Here is a 19,842-nt window from a genome sequence, read left to right as displayed (position 1 = left end):
GTCAGATGGCCACAGTTAGCAGACAATTTAAAGATCAGTAACCAGTTTGAGGATGTCACGCAGGGAGGAGTTTATCAGCTGGCATCTTACTCCCACCGAAACGTACAGAAGAGGAAGAGTGTGGGAAGCACTATTAATGCTGGATTTGAAGAGCTATCTAATTGGTCTGTACTCAGTACTCCTGGTGGGAAAGGCTTGGCTGTGATCAAACCTCATTTAAAAAGCAATACTTATATGAGGTAGCTAAAACTAATTTTGAGCTATCCCCTTAGGTACACTCAGCCTGAGATCTGACTTCCTGAGGATTCTACAATTGGTTCTAAAAGAACATGTATATCAAAAATCAAGGCAGATTTCTATCAGTGTAAGCAGCAAGATTATGTATGATTGCTCCTTTATAAAACACTGGGAATCATGTCCTAAAAGATTACAACACAAAGAATCAATTCTCCCCTTCATTACCCCCTTCATCACTGGAGCTTTTGGTGTTTCTTGACCAGAACAATAATTATAATATGTTCATTATTACGTCTTTAAAAGAAGTGTTTATTCAGATGGACATGTGAAAATTTGAACATTGATTTGGGTAGTTCCTTTCTGTGTTAAAAGTATGACCACTGATTTTATTATAGTTCCCCACACAGCAAACCCTGTTTGCCCGTCATCCTTTTTCTTGCTACCACACATTGGCTCCCAGTACCTAAAGTCTAAAATTGACATCCACATGCTTAAGGGATAAGTGGGGCGGCACGGTGGCACAGTGGTTAGCACGGCAGCCTCACAGCACCAAAGACCCAGGTTCGATTCCTGGCTTGGGTCACTGGCTGTGTAGAGTCTGCATGTTCTTCCCGTATCTGCGTGGGTTTCCTCCGGGTGCTCTGGTTTCCTCCCGCAATCTGAAAGACATGCTGGTTAGGTGCATTGGCTATGTTAAATTCTCCCTCAGTGTACCCGAACAGGCGCCAGAGTGTGGTGACTAGGGGATTTTTCACAGTAACGTCATTGCAGTGTTACCGCCCCGCCCACCACAGAATCAAAGTGGGTGAGGGGCAGACAATGGAAATGTCCATTGACCTCGGGTGGGAATTTCTGGTCTCGCTCGCGTGAGTCTGTAAAATCCCACTCTTAATGTAAGCTACTTGTGACCCTAATCAATAAACTTTAAACTTTAAGTCCCTTTATGACCTATTCCCTCATGATCTCCATAACTCCCTTCACACCGACAATCCCCCGGAACCACTGTTCCTCTGACATCCAGATCACCATTTGTCCAAGAGAAGGGATATTCCCTGAAGTCCTGGCTATTAGTGTCACAAGCAGGCTTACATTAACACTGCAATGAAGTTACTGTGAAAATACCCTAGTTGCCACACTCCATTGCCTGATCAGGTATTTACCCCGCATCAAGCATCATTAAAACTGTAAGTGCACCTTTTCCTTTCACTCATCGCTGCTAGCTGTGCCTTGAGCTATCTAAACTGCAGATTCTGGAAAGCACTCCTTAAATCCTTCCTCAGCATCCATTCTCCCTTTTATATCCACCTTTAAACCAATGTCTTTGATCAAACTGTTCATTCAGCTTAAGATCCATTATTCGTAAAGCTCTACAAAGTGGTTTGGGATGACTGTAAGTAGTCTCACAGCACGAGGTTAATGTCCAACAGGTTTATTTGGAATCACGAGCTTTCGGAGCGCCGCTCCTTCATCAGGTGAGTCATCATTCTCCTGATGAAGGAGCAGCGCTCCGAAAGTTTGTGCTACCAAATAAACCTATTGGACTTTAACCTGGTGTTGTGAGATGACTTACTGTGCTTACTCCAGTCCAATGCTGGCAACTCCACATCATGACTGTGTTATAGTTGCTGTATTGGTGTTAGTTGTTCATATTGTTAATTGGTGTCAATCCTAGTCCCAGTCAGCACATCAGTATGACAACATACCCAATGAATTCACAAAGGGGGGAATTTTCCTCTCCCACCCACCATGGGAATCGTAGCAGATGGGGTGGGGGGCAGACTATGCAAAGGTCTGAGTTCGGGCCGGATTTTCCAGTTTTGGGGTGAGCACAACCAGAAAATCGCGCCCAAGATGTTTGATGCTGTGAGATGTACAGCGTTATTGTTGCACATTAAAGCACCAGCCTGCATGTTTCTCTTGCTGATAGTTGCAGATGAGCACTCAATATTTTTGGAGGACACTCTTTCGTCCATTGTAGGTTTGCATCTATTTATGTTAACTGGGTTAAGAGTTCAGCCAAAATTGCAGGCAAAGAAGTAAGAATTCGCAAATACCACCAAAATGAATTTCTCAGCTGTAGTTAGAACATAAGAACATAAGAAATAGGAGCAGGAGTAGGCCATCTAGCCCCTTGAGCCTGCCCCGCCATTCAATAAGATCATGGCCGATCTGAAGTGGATCAGTTCCACTTACCCGCCTGATCCCTATAACCCCTAATTCCCTTACTGATCAGGAATCCATCTATCCGTGATTTAAACATATTCAACGAGGTAGCCTCCACCACTTCAGTGGGCAGAGAATTCCAGAGATTCACCACCCTCTGAGAGAAGAAGTTCCTCCTCAACTCTGTCCTAAACTGACCCCCCTTTATTTTGAGGCTGTGCCCTCTAGTTCTAGTTTCCTTTCTAAGTGGAAAGAATCTCTCCATCTCTACCCTATCCAGCCCCTTCATTATCTTATAGGTCTCTATAAGATCTCCCCTCAGCCTTCTAAATTCCAATGAATACAAACCCAGTCTGCTCAGTCTCTCCTCATAATCAACACTTGTATCTAGTTTCTTAATATGTTCTATTTGTGTTAAACATGGTCGATCTCAAAAATTACCAACTGTTTTGGCACAGAGGTAGTCCTGTCATGCTCAATACCGGCATGTAATAGTAGGAACTTGCAGTCAATTATTCTAAAACTTTGACACAAATAAGCTCGAAAGATGGTTGCTGCAAATGTGGTTTTTGGCATTTGGGCCATAGACAATATCAAGTCTCTGGTGAACACATAATTAAATGTAGACACAGTTGAGGGAACCTCACAGCATTTTGTAGACTTGTTTAAGGATGGAAAACATTTAAAGACTATGGAGTTTCTAAATTGCCATTCTTCACTGAAGAAAAGGGAAGATTAAAACTCCATGACTTGTATCAATTCTTCTTTGAGTCACAATTGCCCCCCCCATCCAAACCAGCCTGGGTAGACTCCAGAACTGTTAATCCAGTGGTCACATAACCAAAGCTGGTTTCACAGAATTGTTACAGCGCAGAAGCAGGCCATTCAGCCCACCCTGTCTGCACGAGCTCACGAAATGAGCAACATGACTTAGTGCCATTCCCCTTCCTTTTCCCTTTACTCCTGCACAAGTAAACCATCCACTGTCCTTTCAAATTCCTCGATTGAACCTGCCTCCATCGTATTCTCAGACAGTGCATTCTAGCCCCGAACAACGGGTTATATGAATTTTATTTTCTCAGGCCACGGCAGGATTTTCCTTGTTCCCTCCCACATGCCCCCCTCTCTCCCGTGGCATGTTTCGGCAGTGGAGATGGACCACTATTGGTTGGCGGTGGGATCTTCTGGGCCGCTGCTGTCAATGGGGTTTCCCATTGCGTGCACCCTCTGCAGCCAGGAGATATGCCTCGGGGGTTCACCGTCAGTGGGACCAGAAGATCTCTGTCCTCTTGTTCTTGCTCCTTTTATGAGTGGGAACAGTTTCTCCCTATCTACTCTGTCCAGCCCCCTCATGATTTTGAACACCTCTATCAAATCTCTCCTTAGCCTTCTCTCCAAGGAGAACATTCCCAACCTCTCTAATCTATCCTCATCACTGAAGTTTCTCATCCCTGGAACCATTCTTGTAAACTTCCTCTGTGATTTTTCCAATGCGTTCACCTTCTTTCAATAGTGTGACTATCAGTCTTTAGCCACTCCACGAACCAGACCTTGAAACTAACTGCATGTCATCAAGCAACCAAAGTATTTAACCTTTTTTTCAGTTTCAAAGTTCATCTCAGAACAAACCTCTGAGATACTCGACTGCAAGAAACCTGCAACCTGCTGTAAACTCTTCACTTTACAAAATCCTCACTTCAACTTTAAATTAAGAAACCAAATGCCTGCTCTGTGGGAGACAGGAAATCATAAATCAAAGATTGAACTAACTGTAACTGTAAAAGTGCACTATCTTTATTTGTATCCAATCTTTATATGTGTGTGTGCGTGTTTGTGTGTGGGTGTGTGCTGCGTGTGTGTGTGCTGCATGTGTATGTGTGGTTTATGTGTGTGTGCTGCATGTGTGTGTGTGCTGCATGTGCATGTGTGTTTGTGTGTGTGCATGCTGCATGCGTGTGTGTGTGTGCTGCACGTGCATGTGTGAGTGTGCGTGTGTGTGTGTGCTGCGTGTGTGTGTGTTGTGTGTGCGTATGTGTGCGTGTTTGTGTACGTGCATGAGACCGAGTGCGTTATTTGCATTATTTGAGGGTAAGTGTGTTAGAATGCATAACTTCCTTTATTTTTAAACACACGAAAGCCTGCTGCTGGATTAATTAACTGGAATACACACTCCACGGATAAGAGTAAATACACTTGTTTCCATAACAAACATACTGACAATGTGTATAGGCCTTAGTGTGCAACTGATCTGTGCTGGTGTTTGTGCTCCATACAAACTGCCCCCAGCTCTATTTCATCTCACTCTATCAGCATGCGCTTTTATTTTTTTTCCCCGTGGTATATACACATATATATATATATATATATATATGTATAAAATATATATTATACTTGTGTGGATGCTCCTTTGTGTATTTGTGATTATATAACATATTTACAAAGTGCTTGACAAAACAGTATAATTTTGTGATTGCAACCTCTTACTAAGCACAGACTCTACGATAGTGATCATCTGGCAATATTATAGTTTTGTTCTTGTGAGGCGACATGGCTCGATGGTGAAACCTCACAGCCAAACGGATTGGTGGGTAATTAAAAATTGACAGTTGTGGTCGAGGACGTGAATAAAACAGCAACAGCAAAGTACTTTCAAGACTGCAACAAACTCAAGAGGTTCAGGTGAAAAAAGCAAGAAAAGCATCAACTTTGACCTTGCATGCTAAGATGCCGGCTGAACCTCCAGAAAACTTTGCAGCTTTGTTCACCTCTTCTTCATTAGTCTTTGTTCCCTGTTAGAATTGTGAGTGGACTGGTTGTTGATTTAGTCACCCGCAGCCACCTTTGAAGTTGCTCATGACCTCTGCAATAACCAGTACTTTCCTTAAGTAAATCTCATGATATATATTTTTTTCTCTTTCCTCCTTTCTTGGGTTCCACGTGCTACGCGCAATCTGTTCGCACAATAGGAACTGTCTACTGTCTGATTAATGCCTTGGCCCCTTGAGGGTATGGCTGAAATTGAGAACTTGCCAGATGGAGAATTGGTGGGTGGAAACTTGAATCCTATCACTCGGTGGCAGGGTGTGCTGCTATTTCGACACACATCAAAGCTGTGGTCCTGTTTCTTGCACCAGAGGCATGTACGATGGCAGTGGGGGACTTGTGCATGCCCGCTCACTCAAAAGAAGGAGAGTTTCTTGACATAAATAAAAGCCAGCATGTTGGGAAATGGTGAACTTCAGAAAGTGGGCTTCTCTTTTAGGCTTTATGTACGCCAGGTAATCTGTGTTTCCACAGATAAAATGAAAGGGCCATACTCACAGTGGAACCCCAAGACCCTCACACCTTCCAATTCATGACCCCCCTCCCTCCACCCGCCCCCTCCAACCGCACTTCCCAGTAAAGCAGCCTTTTCCTCTATTTCCAATACTTCTTACATTCAAAAAAAGCTGACGCGCCCACGACTTGTCTCATGGGTTGCTTGTAGCTGTGTCCAATTTTGAAGAGCAATGATACATGAGAGAACATGTATAAAAATCCATAGGTTACCTGTACTTGCTGCTGATTGGGATGTGCCTGGGAAGCCAGTCCCAGGTAATGATCGTCAAAGCTCCCTGTGGACGCACAAAACAGGGAGTATTAGCAGCGAAACTGCTGACGCCACACATACCTGTGCTAGGGTTGCCAACTCTGGTTGAACATATTCCTGGGGGCTTCATGTCCTGACCCATCCCGCCCCCTTCCCCTGCCTCCTCCAACTGCCCTTCCCAGTAAAACAGCCTTTTCCTCTATTTCCAATACTTCTTACATTCAAAAAAACTGAAGCGCCCACGATTTTTCTCGTGGGTTGCTTGTAGCTGTGTCCAGGAGATTAACATTAAAGTCCTGGAGGGTTGGCAACCCTAACCTGTGCACACCACAGCAAAGTGGGGATTTTAAAGTCTTAACTGTAGATTTTTTTAACCTGGCCGTGTGTATTTTGTATTAAAAAAACCTCTTCTACTCCCAATTATTTCAGCCTTCTATTTTTTTTCTCTGTGAGTTCCCTATATCCTTGTATGCGACAAGTTTTAGATAGTAGATGGAGATTGGTAGTATCAATTGATGTCTATTCCTCGGTTCTGAGGGAACTTGACTTATTAGACGCTTTGAGCCTGTTTCCCTTGCCTGGAAAGTCTAGAACTGGCAGAATAGTTTCAGGATAGGAGATCAGCCATGGTCATATTGAATGGTGGAGCAGGCTCGAAGGGCCATATGGGCTACTCCTGCACCTATTTTCTATGTTAAGACTGAGGTGAGGGGGCATTTCCTCTCTCAGAAGGTTGTGAATCTTCAGAATTCGCCACCTCAGTGGATTGTGGATGATCAGCCATTGAGAATATTCAAGGCTGAGATTTGGGTTCCGGGGGGAATCAAGGGACATGGGGAACAAGGTCCGCGATAACCCATGATCTATTGAAAAGTTGGGCAGGCTTGAGAGGCTGTATGGCCCACTCCTGATCCCATTTCCTATGCTCTTATTGCCATGGAGTGGTAGGATTCCAAAAAATTCATTGACAGGATGTGAGCATTGCTGGCACGGCCAACATTTGTTGCCCAAAACTAACCGCTTTCGAGAAAGCAGCGATGAAGTCATGCCAGTGACCACAATCCCCAGCCTCATTCTTGTTGCTACCGCCTCGCCTGCCTGAAGCTCATAACCCCACCCGAGGCCAACAGAGAATACTGTTCTGTGAGCCGCACCCGCCCTGATTCAGGGGCAGGCGTGGTGGTAACATTCCTGCCATTGTCTGGTTTCTATCTGAAATCTGGCGCCTTGATATAATCATAGCCAGCCTCTTGGTTAGAAATAGTCTTTAATATTGGAACGTGGGGTGCATTAGAGGGAATGCCAAAAATGGGTTTACAACAAAGCAATACTATTTCAATGTTGATTTAATATTATCAAGAGGAAGAGAGATATCAACCAGAATCCCTGGTCTTGATCTGTACCTGGTGACCTCCTGGTAAGAACATGAATTTAATGGGGGATGCTGGTTGAGGTTTGGGTGTGTTGACTTCCATGGGTCAATGCCTTTCCAACACTTGCTAGCTGCACTCAGATATAAAGAATAATCACCTAATTACAGAGGAGCTGATGCCTCATCCACCAGCCGCCACTTCATCATAAGAAGAAAACTGGTACCTCCTCCACTCGCAAACAAATGAAGTCTAAATGCTTATTTCGAAAGACCTAAAATGGAGTTTGCCGTGCCACACTCACAGTGACAACTTGCATTTATTTTGTGCTATTAATGTAGTAAACCTCCTCAAGGCGCTTAATAGATGTGGAAAACATTTACACTGGAGCCGATACATCAGCGAATAAACCTATATTTAGGTGTAAGTGTTGACTGCATGGTGCTGAGTTTTATTTATAGAAATACACTGCTCCCATGACAAACTGACCTTTGTTAACACATGAGACCGGACACCTTCAACTGTTTGACCAGGTGGGTCTTGCCTGACGCTCGATGGAGTGATTTATCCAATTGCATCATGTTAACACAGAATTAACTTCTGGCTTTTAGGAATCTGAGGCGTGAAAACTGCTTTTACTGATTATTTATTTGTTTATTATTAGTGTGTCACAAGTCGGCTTACATTAACACTGCAATGAAGTTACTGTGAAAATCCCCTGAGTCACCGCATTCCACACCTGTTTGGGTACACTGAGCGAGAATTTAGCACGGCTAATGCACCTAACCAGCATGCCTTTCAGACTGGGGGAGGAAACCAGAACACCCAGAGGAAATCCACACAGACATGTGGAGACCGTGCAGACTCTGCACAGACTGAAGAATACTCTTTTTCTTTTTTCATGGGATGTGGGCGTCACTGACTGGGCCAACATTTACTGCCCATTCCTAATTGCTCTTGAGGAGGCATTCCCAAGTTGGGAATCGAATCCGGGTCCCTGGTTTTGTGAGGCAGCAGTGTTAACCACTGTGCCACCGTTCTCACCCCACGGCTGTTCTCTCATCATTTCAGTTCCCAATACATTTTCTGGGATTCCAACAATGTATAAGAAGGAGAAGAGAAAAGTGGGATTTTTGCTTGAATGTAACTACAGATTTGACCTTCCAAAATGAAAGCAGGAAAACAGTAGCCTATATAACAGGCTATTTGTTTTGCTTTTTAATTTAAAACATTGCTGCTTCTTTTGTGTTCCTCATGTCTAATCTTTCTTTCTCCTTTGGTACTGGAGGTGTGAGAGATAAAAGCAAATTGAATACAAAGTGAAATGATGGTGATGCCAGATTACAACTCTAGTAAAGGCTTCAATTTTTAAGCACAAGACTTATAACTGCATTGAAGAACTACATCACATGGTTCGAATCAGATAACAGGAATACTGGTATTTAAAATGTTTTTGAGAAACTGTAAATCCATTTGACTTTTGGTACTTTGTTAACATGCAGCTTGCTTTGTCCAAACCACTGCCAGACTTAAAAGGGTTAATTTTGATTGGCCACCTCGTTCTTGACCCATGTTGTTTTATTCAGACAGTTACGCATAACAGAGTAGACAGTGGGGAGTGGTATTATCACTGTACTAGTATTCCAGAGACCCACAGTAATGCTCTGGGGACCCAGGTTCGAATCCCACCATGGAAAATGGTGATATTTGAATTGAATAACGATCCAGAATGAAAAATCCAATGATGATTGTGAAACCATTGACGATTGTCGCAAAACCCATCTGGTTTATTACCTGGTCTGGCCTATATGTGCCTCCAGATCCACATAATGTGGTTAAATGCCTCCTCAAGAGCAACTAGGAATGGGCAAGAAATGTTAACCCAGCCAGTGATGCCCAAATCCCATGAAAAAAGAAAAAGAATGTTATTTAGACTTAGAGTCCACATGAAGTTGACCTGATGTATGTACGCTGAACTAAAATAGAAAATGCAATGAAATGGACTGGACTTCTTAGGGATAAGGAAGATGCAGTCAGAATCTATTGGGTTTTCATGCAGGAACATTAGCAGAAGATCACTTTGGAAGGGTGGAGTGAAATGGACTAAGTGCCTTATTTCACCGGACGTTGGTATGGTGAACTGGATTGAAAGGTAACACTTCGCTAATCTCAGATAGTTGATTGTTTTTGGTCTTTGGCACAAGTGCAATGCCTCTGTCACCAATTCTATTGTCCCCTGTTTCATACTGAAGTCAAACTGTTGATAACCTTGAGGTCCCATTTGACCATTAGCTGAGCATCCAACTGCAATAATAAAGCTGACTACTACATCTTCCATAGCATTGCCCATCTCAATGCCTGACTCAGGCATTAGCATCATTAGCCATGTCTTTTTTCTCTTCCAAATTTGAATATTCCAATCACCTCCTCATCTTCCTTGGAGACTAGAAGGTTGAAAGGAGATTTGATAGATGTATCATCAGGGGTTTGGACAGTAGATGGGGAAAGTTGTTCTCATCAGTGGAATGAACGAGACCCAGAGGACATAGATTTAAGGTAATTGGCAAAAAAAAGCTATGGAGAGTTGAGGAGAAACTTTTTGCACAGTGGGTAGTGAAGGTCTGTAATGCATTGCCTGAGAGTTTGGTGGAGACAGGTTCAATTGAGGCATTCAAGATTGTTTTCTGAAAAGGAAGAATGTGCAGAGTTATGGGGAGAAGGTTTGGAAATGATACCAGGTGGAATGCTCTTTTGAAGATCCAGTACAGACATGGTGGGCGGAATTGACTCCTTCTACACTGGAACGATGCTGTAATTCTGTAATCTGCTGGCTGTCCTCACACCTTCCATTCTCCCATAAACTTCCGTTCTTCCAAAATTCTGCAACCTGCATTCTAATTCACATCATTCTATTCAGAAATCATTGCTGTCCTTGGTGATCCACATTGACTACCTGTTCTCAATGCCCTCAATTTAGAATCATTATCTGCATGGTCAAATCTCTTAATGGCCTCAACTCCATGTCTCCGTGGGCTATGCGTTCCTTCAACTCCGATCTCATGTGCACCACTTACTCCTGATGCCCCATCAAAACCGCCCCGCTTTCAACTGTTTAATCCCTGGAATTGCCTCCTTGAACCTCTCCCCTCCATCACCTCGGTCTTCGTCAAGGCTTTTGAGAAAACCTACCCGTCTTTGTCCAAGTTGTTAGTCAGCTGTCCTAACGTTTCCTTGTTTGTAACATCCTGATTGTGCTTTCATAAGATACCTTGGGATGTCTTTCTGCATTGAAGACAATATAAAAGCATGATGTGCTTACTGTTTTAAAAAAATGAGCTGATGCCCTATGAAAAGCTGACTTCTGAAATGGGGCAAATTGGGGAAGAAACTAGGCTTGGCTGAGGATGTTAAATGTACACTAGTGCAACAACCATTGGTTCAAAGCCCTGCTTCGTACACAACTCAGTTAAGGCCAATGTACCTTATACCAGCTGGGGAACATGAAAAGAAGTAACTTGCATTTATATAGCAGCTGTGATGTTCCATGAGAATTTATATGTAATAAAGTACATTTGATGTATAAGGTTGTAAGGTTGGAAACACAGCAGTCAATTTGCACAGGATGAGGTCCCACAAACAGAAACATGATGACAGGTAAACTGCTTTTGTAGTGTTTGTTGATGGACATATCTAAGGGGAGAATTCCCCTACTCTTCTTTGAATATTGGCTCAGAGGGTGGTGGGAATCTGGAATGCACTGCCTGGGTAGTGGAGGCCGGAAACCTTACAACTTAAAAAAAAATATTTGGATGAGCACTTGAAATATTATAACATTCAAGAATAAGGGACAAGTGCGGGAAAATGGGATGAATGAACCTTTAGTGGGAGATATTGTTGGTGCAGACTCACTGGGCCAATGGGCATTTTCTGCACTCTATGATTGTATGACAATCTCTATGGGATCTTTTATATCCACCAGAAAGAGTATAGCCTCAGTTTAATCTCATCTGAAAGACAGCACCTCTGACAGAGCTGCATTCCATTGGAGGAGCACAGTAAGAAGTCTCACAACACCAGGTTAAAGTCCAACAGGTTTATTTGATAGCACGAGCTTTGGGAGTGTTGTTTCTTCTTCAGGTGAGTGAAGAGTTGTGTTCACAAACAGAGCATACATAGAAACAGACTCAATTTACAAGATAATGGTTGGAATGCGAGGCTTTACAGGTAATCAAGTTTTTGCAGGTACAAATAATGTGAGTGGAGAGAGGGTTAAGCACAGGTTAAAGAGATGTGTATTGTCTCCAGTCAGGACAGTTAGTGAGATTTTGCAAGCCCAGGAACGTCATGGGGGTTACAGATAGTGTGACATGAACCCAAGATACCGGTTGAGGCCGTCCTCATGTGTGCGGAACTTGGCTATCAGTTTCTGCTCGACGATTCTGCATTGTCATGTGTCGTGAAGGCCGCCTTGGAGATTGTGTGTTTGTGAACACAACTCTTCACTCACCTGAAGAAGGAGCAACACTCCGAAAGCTTGTGCTACCAAATAAACCTGTTGGACTTTAACCTGATGTTGTGAGACTTCTTACTGTGCCCACCCCAGTCCAACGCCGGCATCTCCACATCATGGCTTCCATTAGAGGGACAGCCGACAATCTCTGGAATGGGATTTGAACCCACAACCTCTGACTCAAAGACAAGAGGGTCAAAAGCTGTTACCACTGTTTTTTCCACTACCCCCTCCCCCATTTCACCCCCCCCCCCCCCCTTGCAGTGATCAGACTCAAAACTGCACTAACCTAACCCAGGTTACATTCTGAGGTCTGGTGGTTCTTCCTGAGTCACAGAGAGCTCTCATAATTTCATTCTAAGTGCTCTGGACAGCATTTTCAGGTGGTTTAGCTGACCACATGCTGCACACTTCCTGTAACGACACCCACTTAGCCTGATGCTGAAATCACTGTCAGCCAGTTGTGGCTACTTCATTCTGATTGATGGGTTAGGTAAAGGATGTGACTTTGAGAAATCATTTATAGTACCCGGATATTGCCTTGAGACTGCTAATGGACCGCCTGGCTGAACAGGAAAGGTACCTAAATCCTTTAAGAAGCATAGCCCTGGGGAAGAGGTGTTAGTAGTATTGATATTGCTATAATTCTACAAGTAATAAAAATGCAAGTCAGGAGCTACCTTGTGATACTATTATATAAAATACCTGGCCATCATTGGCAATTCTGAAGGACCATATCTAATGTAGGTAAGATTTCTGACCAATGGCATTCTTTAGTTAGAAGTAGATTTTTAAGTTCCAACAGCTTGATGTCATTGAGAAACTGTGGAAAGACAAAGACTCTCAGCGACAAGGTAGAAATGCACAACATAATTTAGCACAGAGTCATAGAGGTTTACAGGGAAACATGCCCTTTGGCCCAACTTGTCCATGCCGTCCAGTTTTTATCATTCAGCTAGTCCCAATTCCCTGCTTTTGGCTCATATCCCTCCATACCAATCTTACCCATGTAACTGTCTAAATGCGTTTTAAAAGATAAAATTGTACCCACCTCTACTACTGCCTCTGGCAGCTCATTCCAGACATTCACCACCCACTGTGTGAAGAAACTGCCCCTCTGGACCCTTTTATATCTCTTCCCTCTCACCTTAAACCTATGCCCTCTAGTTTTAGACTCTCCTGCATTTGGAAAAAGATGTTGACTATCTATCTCTCATTATTTTATAGACCTCTAAAAGATCACCCCGAAGCTCCTACCCTCCAGAGAAAAAAGCCCCAGTCTATCCAGCCTCTCCTTATGACTCAAACGATCATGTCCCGGTAGCATCCGGGTAAATCTTTTCTGCATGCTTTCTAGTTTAATAATATCCTTTCAATAATAGGGTGACCAGAATTGTACACAGTATTCCAAGTGTGGCCTTACCAATTCCTTTTACACCTTCAACAAGGTGTCCCAACTCCTCTATTCAATGTTCTAACCAATGAAACCAAGGATGCAGAAAGACTTCTTCACCACTCTGTCCACCTGTGACTCCACTTTCAAGGAGCTATGAACCTATACCTATAGATCTCTTTGCTCTACAACTCTCCCCAATGCCCTACCATTAACTGAGTAAGTCTTGCCCTGGTTCGATCTATCAAAATGCATCACCTCGCATTTATCTAAATTAAACTCCATCTGCCATTCATCGGCCCACTGGCCCAATTGATCAAGATCCCATTGCAATTGGAGATAACCTTCTTCACTGTCCACTATGCTACCAATCTTAGTGTCATCTGCAAACTTACTAACCATGCTTCCTAAATTCTCATCCAAATTATTAATATAAATGACAAACAACAGTGGACCCAGCACTGATCATTGAGGCACACTGCAGGTCACAGGCCTCTAGTTTGAGAAACAACCCTCTACAACCACCCTTTGCCTTCTGTCATCAAGCCAATTTTGTATCCAATTGGCTACCTCACCCTAGATCCCATGAGATTTAAACTTATGCAACAACCTACCAGGCGGTACCTTGTTAAAGATCTTGCTAAAGTCCATATAGACAACTTCAACTGCACTGCCCTCTTGGTAACCTTCTTGGTTACCCCATTCACAAAACTCAAATATGTGAGACATTACTTTTCACTCACAAAGCCATGCTGACTATCCCTAATCAGTCCTTTCCTCTCTAAATGCCTGGAGATCCTGTCCATCAGAATACCTTCGATCAACTTACACACTACAGACGTTAGGCTCAGTGGCTTGTAGTTCCCAGGCTTTTCCCTGCAGCCCTTCTTAAACAAAGGCACAACATTTGCCACCCTCCAATCTTCAGGCACCTCACCCGTGACTATCGATGATTCAAATATCTCTGCTGGGGACCCGCAATTTCCTCCCTAGCCTCCCACAACATCTTGGGAGACACTTCATCAGGTCCCAGGGATTTATCTATCTTGATGCGTTTTAAGACTTCCAGCACCTCACAGAATCATAGAAACCCTACAGTGCAGAAAGAGGCCATTTGGCCCATCGAGTCTGCATCGACCACAATCCCACCCAGGCCATACCCCCTTATCCCTACATATTTACCCGCTAATCCCTCTAACCTATGCATCTCAGGACACTAAGGGACAATTTTAGCATGGCAAATCAACCTAACCCACACATCTTTGGACTGTGGGAGGAAACCGGAGCTCCCAGAGGAAACCCACGTAGACACGAGGAGAATGTGCAAACTCCACACAGACGGTGACCCAAGCCGGGAATCGAACCCAGGTCCCTGGAGCTGTGAAGCAGCAGTGCTAACCACTGTGCTACCATGCCGCCCACCTCCTTCTCTGTAATATGTACACTCCTCAAGACATCAACATTTATTTCCCCAAGTTCCCTTACATCCATGCCTTTCTCAACAGTAATATTCGTCATGATGAGAAATATTCATATAGGATCTCACCCATCTCTTGTGGATCCGCACATAGATGACCTTATTGATCCTGAAGAGGCCGTATTCTCTCCCTGGTTACTCTTTTGCCCTTTATGTATTTGTAGATGCTCTTTGGATTCTCTTTTGCCTCATCTGCCAAAGCAATCTTGTGTCTCCTTTTTGCCCTCCTGATTTCTCTCTTAACTATACTCTGACACCCTCTATACTATTCAAGGGATTCACTTGATCCCAGCTGCCTGTGCATGTCATATGCCTTCTTCCTCTTCTTGACCAGGGCCTCAATATCCCGAGTCATCTCATCTCGAGGGACAGTTCCCTACTTCTAACAGCCTTTCCTTACACTCTGAAAGGCATGTGCCTATCCTGAACCCTGGTTAACACACTTCTGAAATCCTTCCAGTTACCAGACATCCCTTTGCCTTCCCACAGACTCCCCAATCAACTTTTGAAAGTTCCTGTATAATAACATCAAAATTGGCCTTGCCCCAACTTAGAATTTTAACTTTTGGGCCAGACCTATCATTCTCCATCGCTATCTTAAAAGTAATAAAATTATGGTCACTGGTCCCAAAGTGATCCCTCACTAGCATTTTTGTCACCTGCCCTTCCTTATTTCCCAAGAGGAGGTCAAGTTTTGCCCCCTCTCTAGTTGGGCCATCCACATAATGAATGAGAAATTCCTCCTGAATACACTCGACGAATTTCTCTCTATCCAAACCCCTAATACTATGGCTGTCCCAGTCAATGTTGGGAAAGTTAAAGTCCCCTACTATTACCACCCTATCTTTATTGGAGCTATCTGTAATCTCATTACATATTTGCTCTTCAATTTCCCACTCACTTTTTGGGGGCCTATAGTACAATCCTTTCAAATTGATCTCCCCCTTCTTATTTCTCAGTTCTACCCATATAGACACACTGGGAGAATCCTCAGAAATATTCCCTCTCAGTACTGCCGTGATATTCTCCCTAATAAAAAATGCAACACCTCCTCCTCTGTTGTCTTCTATTCTATCTTTCCTATAGCATCTGTACCCTGGAATATTGTCAGTCCTGCCCCTCCCTTAGCCATGTTTCAGTAATAGCTATAATATCTCAGTCCCATGTACCCATCCATCCATGCCCTGAATTCATCTGTCTTGCCCGTCAGGCCTCTTGCATTGAAATAAAGGCAGCATAATCTAAATTTCCCTTGTTCTCTGCCTTACATGACCATCTAGCACTAGGATTACTGACACTCTTTAACTTCCATGCTGTCCTCAACCTTCTCTTCTGTCTCCCTACTGCTTTGGGTCCCAGGAAAGTTGATGAAATCCCAGGAGAGAAGGTGGGGAAAAAATGGTTCTTCCACCATTAATCCATTATCATAGATTAGCCAGATTTTAACTCGGGTTGTGGTGGGGAGGGGGACAGTGATCATGGATTAGGCAGTGGGGGAGATGAGGTGGGCATTAAAAGTCATGAACAGGGTCATGATGCGATTGGAAACACAAACTGGTGCTAATGTGTATAAATGAACAGAGGGTGCTAAACAGGTCTGGCAGCATCTGTGTGGAGAGAAAGCAGAGGTAAGTTCAAGTGCCATTGGTTCTTTGTCAGAGTCCATTGGGTAGAGCATAGTGGCACAGTGGTTAGCACTGTTATCTCACGTGCCAGGGACCCGGGTTCACATTTGGCTTTGGTTGAGTTTGCACGTTCTCCCCGTGTGTGCATGGGATTGCTCTGGTTTCCTCCCACAGTCAAAAGATGTGTCGGTTCGGTGGATTAGCCAAAGTAAATGTGCGTGGTTGGGTGGAGGGTTAGCTTAGATGAGATGCTCTTTCAGGGAGTCAGTGCAGACTCAATGGGCCAAATGCCTCCTTCTACACTGTAGGAATTCTACAATTCTATGAAATGATGATCTGTGGAATAGGTTCTCAGGATATGCAATGAGTGTGGGCTCACTATATTTTCTCAAAGAGGGCCTGGATGAATCGATGGAATGAAGGTCATCTTGAGTTATAGAAGATAGGTGTGTTATCTGGGCCTAGTATCATCTAGTGATACTTTTGTGATTTATGATGGGCTTTAAAGATAAATATAAATTTATTCCTGGATCATTTCTTCAGTGATCTCTCATTTTTCTCCCTCTCCCCTTGACCTGAATTAAGCCCCTGCGTTTATGATACAGGGTGGGCTGCACATTCTACATGTGTTTATGGATGCACTCAATGTAGGTCCGACCTATCAAGAGCATTCTTGAGCAGTGTAGGAACGACAAATCTTCAGAGTGACTTCTTTATCTTCACTGGGCCTAGTGACTGAAACTTGCTTGAATACCTTTGGGGATCAGAGAGTAATCTTTTGGTTCTTTCTCAAATTAGCCTTTTTCTCCTTTTTTTGACAATTTTCTTGAGAGGTGTGGGTTGGTGTGGTCCAGACAACCTTGATGGGCGAGTTGTTTTCTCCCTGTCCTTTCTCTTATTTCCTTATTCTTTGTTCGTAACCAATCAGAATGTAACAATTCTGATCCTGATCTAAAATCCCTCCCATGTATGACTGGGAATTAATTCAGAATGAGAATTTGAGAGGACGGTATGGTGGCACAGTGGTTAGCACTGCTGCCTCACAGCGCCAGGGACCTGGGTTCGATTCCCGGCTTGGGTCACTATCTGGATTTTGCATGTTCTCCCCATGTTTGCGTGGGTTTCCTCCGGGTGCTCTGGTTTCCTCCCACATTCTGAAGATGTGCGGGTTAGGTTGATTGGCCATGCTAAATTGTCCCTTAGTGTCAGGGGGATTAGGAGGGTTGTGGGGATAGGACCTGGTTGGGATTGTTGTCAGCACAGGTTCAATGGGCCAAATGGCCTCCTTTTGCACTGTAGATTCCATGATTCTAACCTTCAATAAAAGTCTGCGTTACAGTTTTTTGTGATTTATGATGGGCTTTAAAGATAAATATAAATTTATTCCTGGATCATTTCTTCAGTGATCTCTCATTTTTCTCCCTCTCCCCTTGACCTGAATTAAGCCCCTGCGTTTATGATACAGGGTGGGCTGCACATTCTACATGTGTTTATGGATGCACTCAATGTAGGTCCGACCTATCAAGAGTATTCTTGAGCAGTGTAGGAACGACAAATCTTCAGAGTGACTTCTTTATCTTCACTGGGAGCAGGAGAGCCTGATTTGATTTGATTTATTATTGTCACATGTATTGTATACTGTGTAAATTATTGTTTCTTGCGCACTATGCAGACAAAGCATACCATTCATAGAATACATAGGGGAGAAGGGTGCAAAATGTGGTGTTACAGTCATAGCTAGGGTGTAGAGAAAGATCAATTTAATATGAGGTAGGTCCATTCAAAAGTCTGATGGCAGCAGGGAAGAAGCTGTTCTTGAGTCGGTTGGCATGTGACCTCAGACGTTTGTATCATTTTCCCGATGGAAGAAGGTGGAAGAGAGTGCTGAGTACTGATGCCAATCAAAGGGGTTTGGAGCTTGTTACTTATGCAGCAACTGTAACTATCCTCTTCTCCGAAAGTAGACACCTCTGATGCTTTTAAATTAATTCATCAATAATGCTTTAACAACTTAACTACTGGAATAAAATGAGTATTAAGTCCCAGACATTAAATACACTTTGCTGGATAGAGTTGAAACAAAGATGATCATTGTCTGGAACTGGGATGAGTAATTACAGCAAAATAAAATTATTGCAAATGTGCTTCCCAATCCAGCCTGAGGGCATCTTAGTGATGTTTGTGTATTCTTGGCTGCATTGAGGTTGTTGATTAATGGTTCAGATTTTTAAAATTCGCCTGTAAGTGGCTTGGGGCAATTAAGTTAATTTGAAGCCAGTCCAAATTTAAAATGCTTTATTTATGGTACCGGTTTCACGCTGAAGCTTGTGTCCAAGCTCTAAAACCAAATCTATTCTGAAGTTGATTTCTAGGAAGGAAGAGTTGCATTTATGTAGCAGCCTTTATGACCTCAAGACATCCCAAAATGTTTTGCAGCCAGAGAGGTACTTTTACAAGTGAAGGAAGAAATGCAGCAGCCAATGTCCATACAACAAACATCCACTAATAGCAAAGTGATAATGACAAAATAATCTGTTTTAGTGATGTTCATTGGGGAGTAAGTGTTGGCCAGGATACCAGGGATAAAGTCCTGTTTCCAAATTATGCCATGGGACTTTATATATATTCGACAGAATGGTCAGGGCCTTAGGTTTAATTTTTCATCCAAAATTCTCCAGTCCAGCATTCCATCAGTACTTCATGGAACTGCCAGTCTAGACTTCTATACTCAAGCCCCTGGAGTGGGACTTGGATCTATAATGATGCTACACTCTGACTCAGAAGAAAGACTACTACCAGCTGAGCTATAACATAGAAACAACAGAAAATAGATGCAGGAGTAGGCCCTTCAATCCTGCACCACCATTCAATATCACCATGGCTGATCATGCACTTTCAGTATCCCACTCCCACCTTCTCTTGATCCCTTTAGCCACAAGGGCCATGTTCAGCTCCCTCTTGAATGCATTTAACGAATTGGCCCCAACAGCTTTCTGTGGTAGAGAATTCCACAGGTTCACAACTCTCTGAGTGAAGAAGTTCTTCCTCATCTCAGTCCTGAATGGCTTACCCCCTTATTCTTAGACTTGTGATCCCTAGTTCTGGAGTTCCCCATCATCAGGAACATTCTTCCTGCATCTAGCCTGTCCAGTCCCACCAGGATTTTATATGTTTCTATGCGGTCTCATTCCTCTAAATTCCAGTGAGTATAAGCCCAGTCAATCCAATCTCCCTTCATATACCAGGAATCAGTCTGGACTCCCTCAATAGCAAGAATGTCCTTCCTCAGTCTAGGAGACCAAAACTGCACACAATACTCAAGGTGTGGCCCCACCAAGGCCCTGTATAACTACAGCAAGACATCCTTACTCCTATACTCATATCCTCTTGCTATGAAGGCCAGCATGCCATTAGTTTTCCTATAGCTGACAAGGCTGTCTTCAAACGTAGACAAAGTGGCTGACAGAAGTGCACATCC

At 43.4% G+C, this 19,842-nt stretch overlaps 1 protein-coding gene across 3 annotated transcripts in view; it reads right to left on the bottom strand.

Moving 5' to 3' along the window:
* mafa (MAF bZIP transcription factor a) overlaps positions 1-19,842 on the bottom strand; it is a 540,876-nt gene that overhangs the window by 319,187 nt on the left and 201,847 nt on the right. The window contains exon 2 of one of the 3 annotated variants that reach the window (XR_013497596.1): positions 5,950-6,014. The exons of the other annotated variants lie outside the window; for them this stretch is intronic. The gene's annotated coding sequence lies outside the window, so the exon portion shown is untranslated. The remainder of the gene's footprint in view (positions 1-5,949; positions 6,015-19,842) is intronic. 3 annotated transcript variants of the gene reach the window in all.

This window comes from Mustelus asterias, chromosome 4 (assembly GCF_964213995.1).
Source record: "Mustelus asterias chromosome 4, sMusAst1.hap1.1, whole genome shotgun sequence".
Classification (NCBI taxonomy): domain Eukaryota; kingdom Metazoa; phylum Chordata; class Chondrichthyes; order Carcharhiniformes; family Triakidae; genus Mustelus; species Mustelus asterias.
Note: the sequence above shows the minus strand (reverse complement) of the source record. Positions and strands in the feature narration are given on the sequence as shown.